The sequence below is a fragment of the Mus caroli genome, unplaced genomic scaffold (genome assembly GCF_978045245.1).
Source record: "Mus caroli unplaced genomic scaffold, Mus_caroli_1 scaffold_10, whole genome shotgun sequence".
NCBI lineage: Eukaryota > Metazoa > Chordata > Mammalia > Rodentia > Muridae > Mus > Mus caroli.
Genome location: NW_028227265.1, coordinates 118310898 through 118332572, shown reverse-complemented (window position 1 = coordinate 118332572; position 21675 = coordinate 118310898). Strand labels below are relative to the sequence as shown.

At 44.9% G+C, this 21675-nt stretch overlaps 1 long non-coding RNA gene across 1 annotated transcript in view; it reads left to right on the top strand.

Moving 5' to 3' along the window:
• The window catches only part of LOC147002542 (uncharacterized), a 40641-nt gene extending 31136 nt beyond the window's left edge, over window positions 1–9505 (top strand). Inside the window, exons 2-4 of the long non-coding RNA XR_015048747.1 lie at window positions 770–833; window positions 7619–7785; window positions 8781–9505. This is a non-coding gene — a long non-coding RNA (uncharacterized LOC147002542). The remainder of the gene's footprint in view (window positions 1–769; window positions 834–7618; window positions 7786–8780) is intronic.
• The last annotated feature ends 12170 nt before the right edge of the window (window positions 9506–21675 follow it).

Below are 21675 nucleotides of genomic sequence, written 5' to 3'. Positions count from 1 at the left end.
TGCATGAACAAAGCACCAAGTTTCAAAGGCTTGCAAGCTAAGAAAACTACAAAGTAGCAATGGTGACCCCTCTGTTCCACCAAGCTGAGATATTCACATCCAATGGGCTTCTGAACCCACTTACTGCTTCACAGAACATCACCTTCTTCAGTGTCTTCCCGTTGGGGCAGCTGGCCCCTGTATGTTGTAATAAAGACAATGAATTCACAATCAGATCCTGATCACCCCCCAACCATCACACCTCTCAATGCTATCACACTGGGTTTGGGCTGTCCCAGGGCAATTATGGAAAGATGTTGACATTTAGACCTAGGCAGAGATAATTGACAGGTAGGTGGTAGATCAATAGATATATGGGTAGATGACAATAAAGGATACATGCATAAATAGATAGTAAATTGATAGATTACAGATGGTAGACAGATTGAAGAAATATAGGTAGATAATATTTAGATAAATGATAGCTATAGACTGATAGATGATAAGTTGTGGTTTCCCTTCCCCCACCTGCTTGAACCTGCTTGCTCAAGGGTGGAGCTTCCTGCTCATTCGTCCTGCCACGCCCACTGCTGGACCCTGTCGCTTTGTTGCTTGGAGGCACACATGTGTTCGTCCTGCTACTGGACCCCGAGATTGTTTGGCGGGAAATCGGGTTTCCTCCCCCTTCCTTTATAACTGAGTGTCTGGAAATAGTAAAATTGAGCTTTGATCAGAATGTTGTCTTAGCTACATTTCTTTCTCTCGCCGCCTAGCCCCTCTTCTCTTCCAGGTTTCCAAAATGCCTTTCCAGGCTAGAACCCAGGCTGTGATCTGCTGGCCAGACACAACAATAAGTAGGTGACATTTATAATAAATTGAAGAAAGGCAGAAAAATAAATTATAGATAATATTTATAGGCAGCAGATAGAATAGTGATTGATAGATATATGGAAGAAAGGAAGGAACAGAGAGAGAAAGAAAGGGAGGGAGAGAGGAGAATGAGCCTAGAGGGAAGTGTCTGGGGTGTACTGTTGTTACTCTTACTACTCTGGCTACTGTTGCTACTGTTGCTACTGTTGCTACTGTTGCTACTGTTGCTACTATTGCTACTGTTGCTACTGTTGCTACTGTTGCTACTATTGCTACTGTTGCTACTGTTGCTACTGTTGCTACTGGTGTTGCTGTTTCTGGTGAGCAGAAAATTTTTTGTTTGTTTTTTGGTTTGGTTTGGTTTGGTTTTTTGAGACAGTGTTTCTCTGTATAGCCCTGGCTGTCCTGGAACTCACTCTGTAGACCAGGTTGGTCTTGAACTCAGAAATCCACCTGCCTCTGCCTCCCAAGTGCTGGGATTAAAGGCATGCACCACCCATTTAGTTCATATCTAAGTAGAGAGCTCTGGTGGTTGATAAGATTTCAGATGGCAGGTTTTGTTTTTGTTTTTTAAAAAGATGCCAATATTTTAAGTCAATCTAAAAGGGCTATAGTTGAGGAAATATTAAATAAAAAAATTAAGTAAAGTAAAGTAAAAAGTCGTGCGTTAATTTCAGGAATACCATTACAATGGAGATTGTAGGAGAAGAAACTGGGCCAGCAAGAGTTAAAAGTTCAAGGCAGACTAAAAACATTAACTTTATTTTAGTGGATCTCAGATGACACAATACTGCTGTTTATAACGGCCAAGAGAAACAGTTGTATGTACCACACATTAAAGGTATCATGAGCTACAATATGAGAAAAGTCCCCAAAGAAGGGCAACCAGATAGAGGGATGCTGAGAGACACCATAGAGCTGTGTCAGGCAAATTTTGTATGACACAAAGACACAGGAACAAACAAAAGAAATACTTTGTGAAAAACTCAACGTCAGAGAAGTTGTAGTTCTTTTAAATTAATTCAAACTTGTGACAAGGCACCAAAATACCAGCAAATCACAACCTGGAAATAGACTGTAATTCTAAGTCTCTGTTTGAACGAGGGAAGATGGAAATAAATACCCAGGAAAACTCAACAGTGTGGCCTGTATAGTTTTGCCTGAGAATCAGAGACCTGGCAGCCTAAAGGCTTCCAACACCGTGTCTGGTGCATTGGCCCAGCAGAGGGAGAGTGCAGATTCTGGTTTGTGGGGTGACTTGGTTATAATGCAGGTGTCCCTGAACAGCAATGGAGAATGAATAAATTACCAGACATGACAAATGACCCATTCCCTGCGACAGAGTGGATGAATTCTGTGCTTGTACTGCAGACCAAGGCCAAGCCACATTGATAAGAGAGTATGAGTGAAATAAATGTCATCAAATCTCTCGTAGGAAGTACTGGGAGGGCAGTGAAGGGGAAGGCGCATCCAACTAGGACCCAAGCCTGGAGGCCCTCACCCCTTGAGCTCACCAAGAGTTCAGAAAACTGGTGTGTGAAACAAATCCACAGCACCGCACAACAGCAAGGCTGCCCACTGCAAACACAAGGCACACCTTCAACATAAATGCTCACTGTAAGGGAAGACACCCTCAAGGTGCACCTTGTTTCTCAGGCCTAGGAGATGACGGAGGTTTGAGTGTCCTGCCCTGGTGAGAACAGCTGCACCTGAGTGAGACAGGTGGCTAGCTGCGGGACTTAGGACAGTCCTGAGGATGTACATGCACCAACACCACATGAAGTCACAAAGTCAGGAAGCAGAACTTCCTGCAAAGCATCTTTGAGAGATGTCCCTGCCACACTGGACCCAGCATGGCCGACTGGCTCACACGGCAGGATCTCCGTGAAGGGATCCAATATCCTAATGTCTCTCCTCGTCTAGACAGCCCCCTTCTCTTCAGACTCTGGTACACTGTAGTGGAGTCTAGAGTGCGGGTCATGAGCCATGTGACAGAAGCCACCTCTCCTAGGCTGGAGGCCCTGAGAAGTAATTCCCTCTCGGTGCCCCCAAAACATGGCTGTTACTTCACTGAGAGCTGCACTTAAAGCCCTGCCCTGCTGGGATGCACAGGTGACAGCAGTTACTGTCATTATTCTGATGTGTACTATTTTAATGGTACAAAGACTTTAACCCTTAAGAGGAGGAGGCCAGAGCTGACAGTGGCCTAGTGTCCTGTGACTGCAGGATTTCAGTAATTTTTTGAAAGTGTCCTTGAAGAAGTGCTAACAGGAACCTCGGGTCTGTGATTGCTGGATGTGGTCACGCAATGGGATGTATCTTCATAGCTAGATACCCTCTAGGCACAGGCCATCTCACTTCCTGTCAGTAAACCTGCCTTACATAGGTTACAGAAGTGACCCTGTGGGTGCTGGGCCTAAGAGAGTTCACAGACTCTTCCTGTGGCCTTGTAGAATTCTTCCCAAAATCTCTACCATTAGACCCTGGGGTTCATCTGTTGGCTCCCAGTCTTTTCAGCTGCTATACAAAGTGGGTTCCCAGGAGACTGTGGCCACAGCCAACATCTGACTCTTCCCCAGCTTTTGATACCCTCGTCCGGCCAGGGAGGAGGGCACAGATCTTCAGCTTCTGCCGTGGGATCACTTTGCAGCACTGTTGTAGAACTCCATTCATAGCAGGTCAATGGCTGACACCAGCTTTTGTCTCTGGATTTGGAGGCTTGAGGGGCCATTCCGAATGCCATGGCAATGCAGGAGACTTTCTAGCACAGACACAGCTCAGTCCACTGAGGCCAGAGGCAGGGGTTTCTGAATTGCTGTGCCATGCTGAAGGGAAGAGCTTAGGGGTGCTGAGGGAGTCTGGCACTACAATTAACCATCTGCTATGGCTAAGTAGAGGTTACCTAAGGCTCCCATCCTCCCCCAAGATAGGGAAATATGGCCCCATCTTTCTGAATGATTCTGTTTCAAGGTGTGGTTCCCAAACCTTGAACTGGGATATTCCTGGATTGCTGACCACATCTCAAATGAACAGAGAGGGTTGGTACATGCAGGTTTTCTGAAGTTAATACTCTGAGAAGTGGAGGTCAGGACCTACAGTTGGCCATGGCAGGAACAAGCAGCATCCAGCTTTCTGAGGAGGGATCATGAAGGAGCTGCTGTCTCACAACTTTGTAGAAGAAATGAGTGTTGACTCAGAGCCCTGGGAAGCTGCTGTTTGTGCAGAGTCCTGGTTCCAAGTCCACATGGTCGCTGGATGAGAAGAGAGAAGGCATGCACTAAGAGACAGATGCACGTGGGCCTGTCGTTTTCCCGTCTGATGCTAGAACCCAGCGTTGGCCTTGATTAGCTGGACCACTCAGGACAGCAGCCTCACTCAGAATTCCTCCTCTAGTCAAATAAGTACAGAAAGGAGAGGAGGCCAGGGTCCCCAGGTCTCAGGAGGATGAAGCCACTGCTCCAGGCAGGGAAAGTGAAGATATTCAGGGTGACATTCTTTGAGGTGGGTCATTAGAACAGACCAAATGGAAACAGAAAGCCTGCTTCTGGAAGTGAAGACGCTCAGTGATTGTTGTTGTTTGTTTTTTGATTTTCTTGTTGTTTTGTTTTGTTTTTGTCAACTTGACACAGACTAGAGCCAGACCATATTAATCCCTCAGTTAAGGGATTGCCTCTATTACACTGCTCCATGCATATATTCATGGGACATTTTCTTGATTAGTAATTGGTGGCGAGAGAGCCCAATCCAGTGTGGGCAGTGCTACACAGGACATTGGCTTATATAAGAAATAAGGCTGAGCAGGCCACATGGAGCAAGCCAGTAAACAGCACCGCTGGCCTGGCCTCTGCTTCAGTTCCTGCCTGGCTTCTCTCTATGATGGGCTGTGGCCAATACACCAACTAAACCCTTTGCTACCCAAGGTGGGTTTTGCCACGGTATTGATCACAGCAATAAGAAAGCAAACGGGGGCAAAGAAGGTGCTGTGTCCTGGATGCTACTGGAAACATAGCTCAGGGATAACAAGAGCTGGACTTCCAGGGTAGCCTCCAGCTGTGATCACCCACGGTCATATGGCAGATACATGGTGGCACACAGTGGGTACACAGTGGACACACAGTGGGCACACAGTGGGCACACAGCAGGCATGTCCCCACACCATCTCACTGAGATGTTTCAGGCTGGCTTCCTCCAGAAGTTCCTGCCTTATGCCTAGAGGAGAGCAGACAGCTTTTCTAGCAATCAAGGCCTTCTTCCATCAGCATAGATCTCTGTGTGATTGAAGATACTTTCTTCTCATGACACAGTAGGAGCTACACAGAGTTCATCCTTGCCATTTTAATCTCCTTATTTTTGTTTCTGCTTAAAACATCACAGCCTCCTTACAAACAATACCTTCCATGATTATATCCCAATGCTCTCAATGCTGCTTAAAAGACCCAGAATGGACAAGCACCATGGGGATTTAGACAAAGTCAGATGGTGTCTGCAGCTTCTCACTTTCACAGTAGGCTTCAGCCTCCTGATCAGGCACAGGGATGTGCACTGGCTCCTTCAAGCCTTTCTGACTAGCCCCTCCCAAAGGACGTGACCCAGCGGGCTCTCATGAGCTGGGCATCAACGCAGTGGGATAACAGCTCCATCCAAGCCCCCTGTAAGCACTTTCCACAAGCCGCCGACATGTATGTCATTTGAAATCACAAAGCTATAAATGACTAAAGGCCCTTCTGCAACGGTGTCAACCTACCAGGGAAATGTGCTTCCGATACATGTCACTCTGCATTTGATCAGAGATGAAAGCGTCCCACTTTGAAATGAAAGTGTATTAAAACAGCTGTTTCCTGGGACAAATGAAAGGCGGTGGAGATCAAGAGAAAGGCAGGGCCAGCCAGGGGCAATCCTGTGGTTTAAGGGAGTCAAGAGCTCAGGCGTCTGAGCATGCCTGCTCAAATCTGTGCTGTTTAAAACATTGGATTCTTCTGCCACCCCAGGACTTGGGGGGAAGAATGTGGCTGTCATAAGATCAGGCTCCATGTACACACCAGGTGTCCAGGACCCAAAGAGCAGAGGAAGCAGGTTATATGTTTTTAACATGTAGATGCAATTCTTGCTTCTGTAAATCATGCAGTGCTCATTGCTTTCTTAAATGGGACCTCTTTTTGTAGTTCTTTGATTTGCAATCATTTAGACTCAGAAAATCAATCGCTAGCATATGAAAGAACTATACGTTCATTGCTACACCATCTATGCCAATTTCTTGGCCTAAATCCTTATTTGTGTTCTTTTAAATAAAGTTATTAAGAGGAATAGCTTTTGCTGTCGAGTGAGTTTAAAGACAATAGGTTTTCAAACTCCAAAATAAATCATTTGGCATCTCAGAAAGTATGTAATAATCAAAATGCAATCTTTCTTAAGATTATAAATTGATATATTTACAAGATAACTCCTTAGTTATTTTAGTCATATGAAGGAGATAGACAGAAAAGAAGGACCCAGTGCCTACAGCAATGTTGGTATCCCTTGGGAGCCTGATGCAAAGTACAGTTTGTGTGTAAAACATCCCCCATAGGTGTATGTGTTTGACCACTTGGTCCTGAGCTGTTGGTGCTACTTTGGGAGGCTATGGAACCTTTCAGAAATGAGCCCTTCCTGGGGAAGGTAGGTCACCAGTGTGTGACACTATTCCTAGGGAGACATGGACAAATGTCTCCCTTCCAGAAAGGGTAGATAGAAAACCAGTAGCAAACCAAAAGAATAATACCACCAAAGTCAAACTTGGTGAGCCAATCTACTTTTGGGGGTTACTTACTGAACTGTTAATGGGAGGATACTTCCAGGATCATGGAAGACTGGAAGGCAACTGTATAACACCCAGCATGAGGGATAGCTCATGCTACCTGGATTCCTGAAGCTCTCTGTCTGACTCACAGGCAGCTTACAGGTAGGAAGAGATCCCACAGGGGACAGTGGGGCCTCCAGGATGGTTGGGAGGAGACATCAAGGGGTTCTTGGGGGTACTGAGGAGGACACAGGAGATGTTGTAAAACCGTATGATCACAACAGAATGTGGCATCCCACAAGGACAAGCTGTGACTTGAACATCAACCCTGTGGTGGTTTTCCCTACTGTCTACTTGACTGGGAAAAGACACCTCTCGTGCAGTAGTGAAGCACACTGCTAAGTGTGTCTGGGACGACTTTTCCAGAGGGGTAACTGAAGAGGAAAACCACCTGATTGTGGGTAGCACTATCCCATTCCCTCTGTGTCCTATCTGCATAGTTGTGGGACACTATGAGCAGCTCTTTTTGACATACCACCCCACTATGCCTGATACTTCTTCAATCCATGAGCCACAGTAAACTCTTCCTGCCTCAGGGCATTTGTCACCAGATAATTGGTTACAGCAACAGGAAAGTCTCTAAGGTCAGGGGCCAGAAGACAGGAGAGGGAGCTAGCAATGCTTTCTTTTGGGGTAGTTTTCCCACCTTAGCTCCTACTGAGAGTAAAGGTGTCACAGAGACAGGAAGGGGTGGGGCTTCCATTGATGCTTGCAGATGAGGTGTGACCACAGGGCTTAACGACTGTCTCCAAAAAGCAAAATTAGAGAGTAATGCATAGCCGGATCTTTGTCTTACACAGCAAGTTCAAGCATGGTGCACTTTACCACGCCATCAGAATGCCAATCCTTTTTCTGTCTTTTAATAAGCAGAGTATTTTTTAAAGCAGCATACTATTCTATTTGGAATTAAAAATTAAGTTTTTACTTCCTAAGATATGGGGATGTGGTCAAGACCAGGGCCTGAAATGATGATGTTTAAGGAAGTGGCTGAAGCATGCTGCAAAGTCACTTACAGAGGAGACTCTTGGCTTCCTACTCAAGAAATCCCTTGGGGACCCCAAGCAGGAAGCTCTAATCAAGGACTTGCATAGATGAAACAGGTAATATCACTGGAAAAGTGCACAGGGCTTCACTGGTCCTAAGGCACACTTTCCTACACACTAAGCTTGACTTATGAATGATGTGACCCTTAGGGATGCGGGTAGGTTTGCACCAGGGTCCCAAGAGAGCCTGATGTGTTGACATGTGGAGCTGTTCTACAGTGGGGCAGACTTCAGCATGGCTAAGTGCACTGACAAAACCCCATTCCATTTTAAGTGTGGTGAAGCCATAGCAGAACCACAGGCTTTGTAGATGATGTACAAAGGATGTTATTAATAACAACTCCATGTGGTTTCCAAGGAAGCCAATGCAATTCAAGTCAAATTACTAGAGGTATTAACTCCAGACCAAAGTAAGTACCATTATAATGGTTTTTAAAGTTTAGGGTAGTATATACAATATTTAAGAATGTAGATTCAGGAGCTGAATGGCCTGGGTTTAAATCCTGGTGCACAGAGGCAGAATAAGTTCAGCTTAAGATGAGAAGATAAAGTAGGGAGGTTGGAGAGTAATGTAGGAAAACATGCTAGCTGAGAAATGAATGCACCAGTGGGCGTGCAGCCCCCAGGAGCTTCCAGTTTCCTATTTGCCAACTCTGTGCCTTTGAGTGTTTGGAAAGGTGTCTCACTGGCTCATGACTCTTCATAGAACAAGGTCCCACAGGGGTTATGTCAAAGCTAAAACAGGTGGACCCAGCAAGTGTGTCTCCCTGTGTAACTCATGGGGAGTGTCCTGGCTGCAGATAGATCAAGAGTTTTGATAACTTCTGTCTTCTCAAATAATAGATGACATAAGCCATGACCTCACACCCAGGAAGGGTTGCAAACATGTCAAAGAGCTCAACACGGGTCTCGAATGGCACTTGTCTCACAGTGCTGAATGTTGCAAGTCCAGGGCTGAGGGGCCAGCAGGGTCAGTTGCGTGGGGGTTAGAGAGGACTTCCTGCTCTATTCCTCCTCTTGAAGGTTGGTTTTGTGTCTATTTTGCCTCATAGATTCACATCCTCTCCTCTGCCTTCATCTTCACAGGACACCACCTGCCTGCTTGTATCTATGTACAAATTACCACCCCCCCTCCCCACCCCACTTATACAAGGATACCAAAGATGGCAGCCATGCTGGACCAAAACTCACCATAACAAACTCACCTTCATACAATTTTTTTTTCTCCAAAGCCCTACACATCTTTACAGACTGGAAGTCAGAACTTCAGTGGGGAATTTAGGAGGATAATATGGTAACAGATGTTAGCCCACACCAGAAAATTACCTTAAAAGTAAACTAGGTTAACTCATGCCTTCCTGGAACAATTCCTTTGCTGTAAGAAGGTCAGTTTCCCATCTGACTACAGTTTCCCAGAGACTACTCTGATCAGAATGGGGCATGTGTATCACATGCAGAAAAGTTATTCTTTGAGGAACAACAATACAGGAGCAACTCTTCCTGGCAGTTGAAGGCCTACCTTGCTCACAAACTACAGCAGCTCTTGGTTTTCTCACTGGAGCTGCACAAGACACACAGCCGAAGGCCAGAGCTGGGCTTGTGGGAGCAGACAGGAGGAGAGTGGACGAGTGTTGGAGGGTGATGCTTATCCAAAGAATTAAATAAATAAACAAGAGGAAAGAGATGTCTAGTCTTCCTTACTGACCATTCCAGCTGTCTGGGGTAGATGAACAGAGGATAAGATGCTGTCACTGCAACATCTCCAAAGGGCAGGGCAGGAATGAGAAACAGCCCATGTCATGTGGCTGCAGAGTCACTCTGCCAGGGATGCCAAGGGTCTGATGTGGTCTTTGATTTCCCTCCCTCCTTCAAGTGAGCTTAATCCTCCTCTGTACTTGGGCTGAGCCTGACAACTTTTTTTTATAGTGTGTAGACTATAGATGGGGAAAGCAGTGTGATTCCTCAATATGGTGTCCCAATAAGTAGACAGGCAGGTGATAGGCCAGGCTTATATCATGTACCAGACATGTGCCACCTGTGTGCCTTCCTCCCAAACATGACCAGTGTCATCTAATGAAAGCACCAGAGTGTCAGCATGCAGTTTATTCTACAGAACACCTGCTCAGCCCAGACTCTTCCTGGATAGAAGGGGGGATATGGTATGGAGGACAGGACCTAAAGTGCGGTGGGGGCAGGGCTGCTGTGATGGTTAGTTCTGACTGTCAACTTGGCAGGATCTAGAATCTAGAAAGGTAACTCTGTGCATATCTATGGGGGAGATTCCAGACTGGGTTAAATGGGAGGGAAGACCCAAGTGAAATATGAGCTGCACATGGGCTGGGGTCTTGGACTGAATAAAAAGGAGAATGTGAGCTGAGCAGGGCTCACCATTCTCTGCTTCCTGACCACAGACATCGCGTGAGCTTGTGCTCTGTGGCCATGCCTTACTGCCATGGTAGACTGTGCTTCCAACTGAAAGCTAAGACAAACGCTTCCAGCGCTGTATTTCTCAGGAAATTGGTCTAAGCAATGAGAAAATTCATCAATACAGAAAACTGATTCCAAAAAACAAGATTCTTGTGATGAACCTGACCAGTGGTTCTGAGGCCTTTAGAACTGATTTGTACGGGGAAGGTGGAAATCTTTGGAACTTTGAGCTGGAGACACCTAAAATGCTGGGTTCAGAGCTTAATCACAAAGTTTTTAATTGTACTCCTTAGGTTTATTTCATTGTTGACCATCAAAATTTAGCTCTTAACACATGTCTGATGCATAGTCGGCATTGATACATGGCTGATACAGAGTAGGAATTAACACAAACCTGATACATAGTAGGCATTAATATGTGCCTGAACATAGTAGGCATTCAAGATATGCTTGCAGGTCTGGGAAATGGTTCCATATGTAATATGTAACATGCGGGTTGCAGATTTACAAGACCCTGGGTTCAGATGACCAGTCCTTACACACATTAGTAAAAAGGAGGCCATGAATTTGAAAGAGAGCAAAGGGAGAGGTCTAAGGGAGAGACTGGGACAGGAAATGGAAGGGGGAAATGATGTAATTATATTACAATCTCAAAAAATAAAGGAAAATATTTTTTTGGCTCCCTATTCTAAGAAGGGGCAAAGTGTCCACACTTTGGTCTTCGTTCTCTTGAGTTTAATGCGTTTAGCGAATTGTATCTTATATCTTGGGTATCCTAAGTTTCTGGGCTAATATCCACTTATTAGTGAGTACATATTGTGAGAGTTCCTTTGTGATTGGGTTACCTCACTCAGGATGATGCCCTCCAGGTCCATCCATTTGCCTAGGAATTTCATAAATTCATTCTTTTTAATAGCTGAGTAGTACTCCATTGTGTAAATGTACCACATTTTCTGTATCCATTCATCTGTTGAGGGGCATCTGGGTTCTTTCCAGCTTCTGGCTATTATAAATAAGGCTGCTATGAACATAGTGGAGCATGTGTCCTTCTTACCGGTTGGGACATCTTCTGGATATATGCCCAGGAGAGGTATTGCTGGATCCTCCGGTAGTACTATGCCCAATTTTCTGAGGAACCGCCAGACTGATTTCCAGAGTGGTTGTACAAGCTTGCCATCCTACCAACAATGGAGGAACGTTCCTCTTTCTCCACATCCTCGCCAGCATCTGCTGTCACCTGAGTTTTTGATCTTAGCCATTCTGACTGGTGTGAGGTGGAATCTCAGGGTTGTTTTGATTTGCATTTCCCTGATGATTAAGGATGTTGAATGTTTTTTCAGGTGCTTCTCTGCCATTCGGTATTCCTTGGGTGAGAATTCTTTGTTCAGTTCTAAGCCCCATTTTTAATGGGGTTATTTGATTTTATCGAGTCCACCTTCTTGAGTTCTTTATATATATTGGATATTAGTCCCCTATCCGATTTGGGATAGGTAAAGATCCTTTCCCAGTCTGTTGGTGGTCTTTTTGTCTTATTGACGGTGTCTTTTGCCTTGCAGAAGCTTTGCAATTTTATGAGGTCCCATTTATCGATTCTCGATCTTACAGCACAAGCCATTGCTGTTCTATTCAGGAATTTTTCCCCTGTACCCATATCTTCGAGGCTTTTCCCTACTTTCTCCTCTATAAGTTTCAGTGTCTCTGGTTTTATGTGGAGTTCCTTAATCTACTTAGATTTGACCTTAGTACAAGGAGATAGTAATGGATCAATTTGCAATCTTCTACATGATAACAGCCAGTTGTGCCAGCACCATTTGTTGAAAATGCTATCTTTTTTTCCACTGGATGGTTTTAGCTCCCTTGTCAAAGATCAAGTGACCATAGGTGTGTGGGTTCAACTCTGGGTCTTCAATTCTGTTCCATTGGTCTACTTGACTGTCACTATACCAGTACCATGCAGTTTTTATCACAATTGCTCTGTAGTACAGCTTTAGGTTGGGCATGGTGATTCCACCAGAGGTTCTTTTATCCTTGAGAAGAGTTTTTGCTATCCTAAGTTTTTTGTTATTCCAGATGAATCTGCCAATTGCCCTTTCTAATTCGTTGAAGAATTGAGTTGGAATTTTGATGGGGATTGCATTGAATCTGTAGATTGCTTTTGGCAAGATAGCCATTTTTACTATATTGATCCTGCCAATCCATGAGCATGGGAGATCTTTCCATCTTCTGAGATCTTCTTCAATTTCTTTCTTCAGAGACATGAAGTTCTTGTCATACAGATCTTTCACTTCCTTAGTTAGAGTCACGCCTAGGTATTTTATATTATTTGTGGCTATTGAGAAGGGTGTTGTTTCCCTAATTTCTTTCTCAGCCTATTTGTCCTTTATGTAGAGAAAGGCCATTGACTTGTTTGAGTTAATTTTATATCCAGCTACTTCACTGAAGCTGTTTATCAGGCTTAGGAGTTCTCTGGTGGAATTTTTAGGGTCACGTATATATACACTATCGTATCATCTGCAAAAAGTGATATTTTGACTTCTTCCTTTCCAATTTGTATCCCTTTGATCTCCTTTTGTTGTGGAATTGCTCTGGCTAGGACTTCAAGTACAATGTTGAATAGGTAGGGAGAGAGTGGACAGCCTTGTCTAGTCCCTGATTTTAGTGGGATTGCCTCAAGCTTCTCACCATTTACTTTGATGCTGGCTACTGGTTTGCTGTAGATTGCTTTTATCATGTTTAGGTATGGGCCTTGAATTCCTGATCTTTCCAAGACTTTTATCATGAATGGGTGTTGGATTTTGTCAAATGCTTTCTCAGCATCTAACGAGATGATCATGTGGTTTTTGTCTTTGAGTTTGTTTATATACTGGATTACGTTGATGGATTTCCATATATTGAACCATCCCTGCATCCCTGGGATGAAACCTACTTGATCAGGATGGATGATTGTTTTGATGTGTTGTTGGATTCGGTTAGCAAGAACTTTATTGAGGATTTTTGCATCAATATTCATAAGGGATATTGGTCTGAAGTTCTCTATCTTTGTTGGGTGTTTTTGTGGTTTAGGTATCAGAGTAATTGTGGCTTCATAGAATAAGTTGGGTAGAGTACCTTCTGTTTCTATTTTGTGGAATAGTTTGTGAAGAACTGGGATTAGATCTTCTTTGAAGGTCTGATAGAACTCTGCACTAAACCCATCTGGTCCTGGGCTTTTTTTAGTTGGGAGACTATTAATGACTGCTTCTATTTCTTTGGGGGGATATAGGGCTGTTTAGATCATTAACCTGATCTTGATTCAACTTTGGTACCTGGTATCTGTTTAGAAACTTCTCCATTTCATCCAGGTTCTCCAGTTTTGTTGAGTATAGCCTTTTGTAGAAGGATCTAATGGTGTTTTGGAAGGAAAATATTTTTTAAAGAGTTAGGCACAGTCTGTGAACCCACTTGAAGAGGGGCTGGAGAAAGAAAGATGGCTGGGTCTTGCTGGATGCCAGTCTAGCTGAAAACCAGTGACCTCAAGGTTTAGCTAGAGATTTTGTCTGTGTTATAAGTATTAAACAATATACATGTTCAAGCAATTGGACAAGCAGCAGTACCTACCAGAACCCTTACATAAAAAGAGCATTATGGTCATGAAGATGGAAAGAAAATCCTATAGACTTGACACATGGAGAGGTGTGGAAATAGACCTATAGACTTGACATATGGGGAGGTGTGGGGGTAGACGTATAGACTTGACACATGGAGGGGTGTGGAGATAGACCTATAGACTTGACACATGGTGGGGACAGGCCTATAGATTATGACACATGGAGGGGCTTGGAGATGGGACACTTAGAGTCAGTGTAGCATCTTAGACAGGAACCTGGACGTCTATCAGGAATGCAGGAACTGAGACCAGGAACTGGGCCAGTTGATCTTGTTATATCCACATTATTCCTGTTATTTGGATAGAAACCACTTCAATGAATACAATCCCTGTACCATCTCTGTAGCTCCTCTATGTAAATCTAAAATTCTTTCCAAGTGAAGTTTCTTCAAAGAAGGAGTTATGCCAAAGGACTAACATTGATTAGGTAGCACTCCAGTTCACTGCGTATCTTCTATTTCTGGGGCATGAACATCAGCTCCTTGAGAGGATGAGGCCATGTATGCCAGTGGCACAGTTTAACCGGGACACACTTTAAGAAATAAATGGTGACACTTCTTCTAGTATCAGAATAAAAAAAATCAAACTTTGTAGGTGAAGAAAGTGTTTTATATGGAACACTCAAGTCTTCATGTTAGTAACAAGACAGTCATAAAATAGTGTTTAATCTTCATCATCGCAAAAGAGACCCACGGAAGTCAGAGGGAAGACCTTAAGGTTGACGTTCATCTACATGATACTGAGAATCTTGACATGGTCAGTCATGGTGTGCCAGGAGGGCACCTCAGGGCTTCTGGACAAAATGTGTGCGTGCTGCTTCAAACTTTGTAGGCTCAATTCGCCACATTCATGACTCTGTGGCTACTCTGGGAGGTTTGGTTGGAACCATCCAGGTGTCTTATTTTACCAGGAAAATACTACTGATATTTCATCTTTTACGCTAATGGGAGAAACTCTGAAATAGGAACCCAGGAAGTTCCCCTAAGTATTTAAAAAAAGAAAAACAAACAAACAAACAAAAACAAACAAGCAAGGTCTTGGGATTGGAAGCTAAGGGATCCAAACCCAAGAGAAAATGAGCTGTTTGTGTTGGGGGAAAAAATTAAAATGTGTTTGACCTAATAATTCAATGTAAAAATAAGTTTATTTATAAAAACACCTAAAAACCTGTGACTGTTAATGAGAAAGTTGCAGCTGGAGTCTCTAAGCGTGAGATGAGTCAATGAGCATGAAAAATAGAACCAGAGACACGTGTGACATTCAAATTAAATGTCACAGGGCACGGGGCAGGATGCCAGGAGTTACTGTGGATGGAGCACTGATCTTCACATTGGGACATGTCTTGATGATCAGCAAGGAGAAGGAGGCCTACCACCTCTAAAAGCTAAGTCAAAAGACTATAGAGTAAGTATAGCCAGTGTCCACCCCTGAACGGTGTCCACAGGACATTCCTATGCATGAGCTGATTTCCCCTTCAATAGAGGCCGAGAAGTGGATGGAGCGTTACCTACCAGGTCTAGGTAAACCTGGCTCTGCCTCACATTCAGCTATACTACATTCTACCTGGAGCTCAGGGTGAGTCAGGATTCACAGCTGGGGCACTGTGGTGGGGGTCTCAAGGTGTCTAAGGCAATGAAGTATCCCCTCTATGGCCTCACCCGTGAAGAACACAGAAGCACCCCTAATGAGTTGCTCTCACCTGGCTGGCAGAACTGTGATATTTAAAATCACCAGCTTCACAGGGTCTGGACTCTTCTGCCAGCTGAACCTAGAGCGTGTATGTGATTGAGTTCATAATTAAGGTTGGAACATGCACCCTAAACGTGGGCACACCATTCTATGGAATGGGGTGCTAGGCTGAACAAAACAGAGGAAATGAGTTGAGCACCAGTGTTTGTTGACTGCTTGCTGACTGGGGAGGTCATGTGACCAGCTGCCTTACCTTTCTACCATGATAGAATCAATTCCTTCTTAAACCAGCAGCCCAAATGAGCCTCCACTCCCTGAAGTTGTTTTTTTTTTTTAATATTTCATCATGAGAATAAGAAAAGTAACAGAGCATTCTAAGTTCAAGTTCTTTTCTCCAGTTGTCTATGAGTGAGAAGCATCACAGAACTGCATGTTGCTTCGGCCGTCCTAACAGAGGCCATTCTGAATATGACACGCAGACTAGTATGATTTCAACCCCCCTCATCTGTATTCCAGACCCACAAACCTCGGCATGCCTCCGAGGTGGGAAAACTTAGCTGATCTCTGGCTTGGCATTCACCTTAGTTAGCATTGTCCTGGGGTAGAGCAGTCTGCAAAGCTGCAGTTGAAACATTGTAACATTTGCTTCCAGCCTGGTTTTAGGGTAATGAAAATTCCCAGCAACTCTGAACCCAGCACTTGTGTTGCCGCAGGCAGAGGAAGTGCCTGGCAACCTGCTAATGTTTGACACAGTAACTGAAAGGTGGGAGGAGCTACTGCGGGGAAGAAAGAGCATAGGCTTTGCCAGATAGGAAAGATCACGGGACTCTGAGCAGAAGACCTAGGCTGCGCCTAACTTGAAGACATTCGTAATCATGGGGAAGGCGTTGCTGAAAATAGGACTCAAATCAGATTTGTGCCTGAGGTCACCCGAGTCTGTCCCACGATGTTAACATGATGATAAATCTCCCACAAGATGTTATTTCATATTGCCATATTTCTGGAATGGAGTCCTCATTGCTTGCTGAGGCCACACACAAGTACCTTATAAGCCACGAGCTGGTGACCGTACGCTGGTCCCTCCCTCTCAATTATTCTTCAGACGGTTCAGCAGGGTCTGAGATAGCCACATAGTGGTAACTGAAAAAGTCAGAAATCAGGACTAGAAACACACTAAGTGTTTGATATCTATGGCCTTTGTGTGAATTATGCCCTGGTCCCATGAAGCCCACAGCAAGCTCTGAGGACATGACATCATGACTCAAGGTTTAAATAAAATTCCCAAGAGACTTAATTCTATGCAAGTCACCTGAGAGCACGCAGCAATTCACATAATGTTTTTTGGCCATCACTCTCCTGATCTGATACAGTTTCTCCCAGCACAATCTCAGGGCTTTGACCCAAAGACTAACACAGAACTGTTATGAAGACTAAAGATCTGCCTTCTGGCCTCATCAGCAGTCAGTAACACACACTGAGCATTTACTAAAAGATGCTTGTTGTGGTTTGAATGGGGAAAGTCCTCTGCAGTCTCACGTGTTTGAACACTTGGTCTCTGGATAGTGGCACTGTTTTTTGGACAGGTTCTGAAACCTTGTGGAGATAGAGCCTGACTGGAGAAACAGGTCATTTTGGGGTTACACTTTGAGGTTTCATTTCCCATCCCTATTCCATGTCTGCTTTCTGCTTCCTGATCCACCCAGATATGAACAAGCATCTCCCTTCAACATAAGAGTGCCCAGCCACTCCTGACCCCATGCCTTCCCCCCATCGTAGACTGTACCATGAAACTTAAAAATAACCCTTACTGAGTGTCGTCTTGTTAGGTCAGAGCAATAAGAAGGTCACGAACACTCCATAAACTGCGATGTTTTGTTAACTAGATTACAGCACAATCCCAAAGAGTGCACAAAGAAAAGGCAAGCAAATCCATATGAAACATGGAGAGAAATGTTCTTTAGGGCCATGGCAGGCTTCAGTGCCAGTCACGGAGAGATGGGAAACTCACTTCCACGATGCTGCTGACAGTATAGTGAGAAGTGCCTTTTATCCCTCGCAACCTACAGCAGCCTGTGGAGGAGAACACCGGCTGAGAACAAACGCTAAGTAAAGTAAGATGCCATCGTGTGCCTACCCAGATGGAGACTCATGGGAACTGGCCAAAAGCTTGTCAAGACTTTAACATGGCTTGGGAAAAAAAACTCACCCACCAAATCTCTTAACTACACAGTTTTAAAATAAACTCCGACACTTCTCTTAAACAAGGGCTGTTCCTACAACAGATCTGACTTTCTGTGTATCTTATGCACTCAGCTGCCGCGATGAACTTCACCCTTCACCAAATGCCGTATTTTTCCCTAGGTGAGTTATCCCTACATTCTTCCAGGAGCCTGCCCATGGTCTGTGATTTGAGAAATCCTGATAGTTTCCTAGTGACCTTTTCACCTGAAATCACTCAGTTGGTAGAGGCAAATGTTCTCACAGAGGGGAAACAAGCAAGAACCTGGACTTCATTTGCTTCCCCCACCCCACATATTTCAAGGATTCATAACCATTAAAAAAAAAAAAAAGAAGCAACCACTTTCTATTTGTGTGTTGACAACAACACAGGACAAACAAATATTTGTCAGAGTTTTTCAGCCATCCTCGGTAGACTCCCAGAAGGAAGCAGACGGCTCCAAACACAATCAAATGTCAAATTAGCCCAGAGCTCCTCTGAAGGAAGAATAAATTGTTCTCACTTCCTCAACAGCTACAGTGACCTGTGACTAATGGAATCTCTGTGGAAAGAGGCTGGAGTTCCCTCCACAGGGACTGTGCGCATCTCTGCTGCCAGAGGGGCTTTGTTAAGGCTTCCCTTGCTGCCGTGAGTGTTCACAGACACCCAGCAATGTGCAAAGACGGGGGAACTTCCACCTCGAGTCCCCTGTTGGAGGGGTGTTTTAGTCAGAATAATGAAGGAGCTCTCTACTCAACAAATAGCTAATGCCTTCCATGACACATTCACACCTCTCTCCCTCCTTCCCTCCCTTCTCCAAGTTGCTTGTAGCAACTATTTCTGGCATGATGTAGCATTCACACTAAAAATTTGTTTGAAAAGATCCCAGGAAGGGAAGGAGGGAGGTAGGAAGAAGGGAAGAAGGGAGGGAGGGAGGTAGGAAGAAGGGAAGAAGGGAGGGAGGGAGGGAGGGAGGGAGGGAGGGAGGGAGGGAGGGAGGGAGGGAGGGAGGGAGGGAGGGAGGGAGGGAAAAAAGAGGGAAAAGATGGCAGCAACTTCTACCTTTGGGTTTTAAGATTGAATCCAGAGATCGAGCACTTCTACTTCTTTGTCATATATATATATGACATATATATGTGTGTATGTATGAACTTATTGAAGGTGAAAAAGAACAATTCAAGCAATTAGTTAGCTTCAGAGTAAGCTCAGTCAGGAGCAAAAGCGAACAAGCCCCAGGTCACCACTGTCCCAACCCCAGAGCACAGTGCTCACCCTGGCCCAAAGTTCCTTTCATTTTCTCTGCTGTGTCTTGTGGCCTCTGTGTTCCTTATGGTATCTCCAAGTTCTAGGGATGGCTTGAACATCTCAGAAACTCTGCATCTGAATCTAGTACCTCTTCCTGCCCTTTCCACCTTCCTATAAGACCCTCCCCCAACAAGCCCTTTCCAGAAGAGTCCTGCAAACACTAAGTCTTCTCCATGGGTAGGTTCAGAATCATTCTTGAGTTACAGTTTGAGTGCGAAATGTCTCCACAGGCTCTCATGTTTGAACCTGTTCTGTGATCGATCCCCACCAGGAGGTTTGGGGAGGTTGTGGGACCTTTACAGGGTGAACCACTTGGAATGGATTTAGGCTATAACTGACCCTATTTCTGGCCCAAGCTTTCAGCTTTCTGGTCTACCAAGATATGATCAAGCACCTTCATATTTCTATTGCCACAGCAGAGAGCCACTCCCAACACCATGAATAACACCATAAACACCACAACAACTTCTCAGCCACTAAACTGTGAACCAAAATGAAGCCTTCCTCCCCTAAATAGCCTCTTGCACAGCTGTCTCATCACAGATAAGAAGCTAGTGCAGAGAGCTTCTCCAGCCTTGTCTCCCTCCTTCCCTCCCTGGGCTCAGCAAGGGGAATGGTTCTCCAAGTCAAGCTGTCTGTCTTCTAGGAAGAGGTAAGCATCTGCCTGCATGGCCTCCCCAGGCACCAGGCAAACACAGCCACATCCTCACAGCTCTGTGCTGAACAGCTGGGATGAAGCCAGGAAAACGATCAAACATTAATAATGAATTTGCTTTGACAGCAGCTTCTTTTTTCTCTTTTCTGCTATTCACAGTCCGTCACCTTAAGTACCAGCAAATAGCTCACAGCATTGCCGAGAGAACTCCGCACGGAAGAGGATCTAGTGGAGGAGAAAGGCAAAGAGCTTTCCAGGCAGATGAAGTGGTGGGTGGCACGGTTGACGGGCATACCCCACCATGAAGAGATTATCTTGCAAGGCCTCCCCAGTGGTTGTCTGATGCCTAATATGCATAGGCAGCTGAGCTGTCCCTCTGCAAGACAGCCATGTCCCAAGGTAAGGGTGCTTGAAGGACTTCCATTGGACACACTTCAAGCCATCAACTTCCCAGGAGTACAAGCATGAATGGCCAGAGAGACACAAGGGCCCCTGAACAGGAGGCAGAGGAGAGAAAGCAGAGAGTGGGACACAACAGCAAGACAAAGGGTGAAGAGGAAAGAGAATACAGGCAGGCATTTCTTCTTCCTCAGACCCCTCAAACTGGGTTCTGAAATCTAGCTGCCATGAGCACACTATGTCACAAGGATAGATAAACCCAACATCGGAATTTATTAAACAGTAACTTCACAGGTTCCGCTGATTTAATGACAGCAGCTTGGGATAAGTCCCACCTACCTTGGAAATTTGACTGAGCTGAATTCAGGTACTATTTTTTTTAACACCAATCTTAATTAGTAATGTCCATTTGTGCATATCTCTCTGCATATGTATATGTCTACATACCTATAGGCACGTATGTGGTTTGCAGAATAAATGCAGGTTAAAGAGGCTGACACAGAGTTCTCGGCATTCAGAAGCAGCTGAGAACAGGTCTATGTTGCTAAGATAAGAAGCTAGGCAAATGCTGGGGTCTGGTGGTTCTGAGAGCAAAGCTGCAAAGTCCAGCTGAAATAAAAGGCTGAGATAAACTGGTGACGGAGAAGAAGAAATGGCAAATTGGAGGACAGGTTCTGGTGGATAAAGAGCAGTGGGCAGAGAGTGGAGCAAGCCATTGCAGACACCAGAGACATGGGGTATGGTCAGGGAGTCTGCAACTTCTTGGTTCTTGACAGATACACCAAGTGTCAGATGACAGGTTGATGTGAAGCCATGCTATCCCAGTGTTGGGCATCCATCTCAATGGGGTCACTGTCACACACCTTCCTTGCTTCTGTGGATCTGCCAAATTCTTAGCTGGGGCTTGGTTCCCTGATATAGTTTTAGGGTACTCATGTACCCCAATCTGAAATCATCCCCATACTCTTATGAGTGGCTCCCTTTCTGTTCCTGGGAATAAATAACTTACGTCTGTGTTGCAGGGTGGTGCCTGACAGGTTGTGTGTGGTTTTATGAACCCACCAGGCTGTATCCTTCCTTCTCCACAAAATGGAGTCAAAAGCTGCTTGGAAAACGGAGTCTCCTAGGACACAGCACAGTCTAGAGAACCACTGTTTCATACCTCACTGGCTGGGAGGAGGTAGAGGTCCATCACTTTACAACAGATCTAGTGCATGGCTGGGAAGGGGCAGGTGGAATCTCAGACCTCAGAGATGTGCTCCAGGCCCCATCTGTCATCATCTTAAACCACAAGAGGGCCCTGTGAGTGAGTCCTCAGTGGGGGACCGTCCTGTAGCCTCTGCTTTATGATGGCCACAGCACCCAGTTCATCCAATCATGAGTCCCTGTCATGTTCTCATTCCACATCCGCCCAGTGTCATAGCTTCACCTTGATGACAACCCCTCCCCTTTCCTCATCTCAATTCATGTGATTGCCAGCAGAGATGACCTGTGCCTACATCATGGGGTGTAGTTGTCATTCCTGTCCACTGAGCACAGTGAGTCCTTCAAGACATGCTGACAAAATTACAGCTGCACAAGTCCTCAAAGGACAAATGAGACTGTCAC